We start from the raw sequence: 1,513 nt of genomic DNA, 5'->3' as shown, positions 1-1,513 counted from the left end.
CGTGACTAAACACACGCGGAAGTGCATTATTATTATTATTATTATTATTATTATTATTATTATTATTATTATTATTATTATTATTATTATTGCTTGGAATGAAAATAATACCGAATAAAAAGAAAATGTGAAAAGATAAAAGAATGATTTAAAAAGCAAATGTGAAACGTTAGGAACTGCTTGCTATTTATATGTTATGTTATTTCATTTTTGACTAAGGGAAGGGACATACAACTCATAATGGTCCTATTTTATATTTATTTTAAATACCCATTGAGCCCCCACAGCTGTCAGTTTAAAAGACACGTTTTATTAAAGAACTACCAAAATTAAACTATTTATACCATCACCACATACGGTAAAAGCAGAAATTATTGTCAAATTTTAAAATTTTGGCAGTCCTTGAGCACACAATGTGTGACAAAAGCCTTCAATCCAAAAAATCAGTTCATTCTATACATCTCATTTAAATTTGTGCATGAAAAATTAACCCTTTACACTGACAATATCCTGTAAAATATATCAATTCTGTACCCTTATATGCACCACTATAGTGACAAACCAAGGCTTTTTTCAGTCATGGCAGGAAATATGGTTATTTGTGGTGGAAGGATCAGAAAGGGAATAAAAATATTTGTAGCTTCAGGAACGGTCAAGATAAAAAAATAAATAAATCGCATCTAAATCACAACTAAACAACACTCCTCCTCTGATAAATAGAGCACTGTCCATTATCGCTACCTATTCTATGTCTTTTCATCAAAATAAATAAATTAATTAATAAATAAATATCCATAATACTTGCTAAAAGTATCTCGCAATGATACGTTGTGAGCATGTGCAGATTATGAGACAATGAGGCCCTGGGCACAGATATTCAAAGGGCCCCAACTCCAGCAGCATAGGAGCAAGACACACAGACTTTGCAGTCGTTCTGCAACTCCTTTGTAGTCGTTATGCTACTTAATGTGGCGTCACTTTGTAACCATTTAGTGTCTCCATGTGGTTGTATTGTGTCTCTGTGTAGCCATTTGTTGTCTCCTTGAGGTCATTTTGTATTTGTTTTTTGGTCGTATTGCCTGTTTTTGAAGTACTTTTTGTGAATTTTTTTGCATGTCTTGTGTGTGTGTGTGTGTGTGTGTGTGTGTGTGTGTGTGTGTCTTTAGTCTTTGTGGTCGTTTTGTGTCTCTTACCAGTATATGTTAATTTGATTGACATTTGGCAGGTGAAGACCCAGGGCCTCCCTAACAACTACTGTGAGCTCATATTTTGCCTATTGAAAATCAAAATAGTCACTTGCCTCAGACAAATGTAGGCTATAAGAGCATAAGATATGTTACCTGTTTCTGAAATGTAGTAAAATAAAAAAGGCATATCCTAAGATAAATTCAAAATACTTAGGCTAAGTAAAACAGTTAACGCCTGCCTCTGAACTTAGACAAATCGATCAAGCAATGGAGGTCAAACTTTTATTGCGTAGATTTGCATCTAAACGATCATATTCATGAAAGTT

Source organism: Plectropomus leopardus, chromosome 19 (genome assembly GCF_026936395.1).
Source record: "Plectropomus leopardus strain MGB_pleo_1.0 chromosome 19, ASM2693639v1, whole genome shotgun sequence".
Taxonomy (NCBI): Eukaryota; Metazoa; Chordata; class Actinopteri; order Perciformes; family Serranidae; genus Plectropomus; species Plectropomus leopardus.
Note: the sequence above shows the minus strand (reverse complement) of the source record.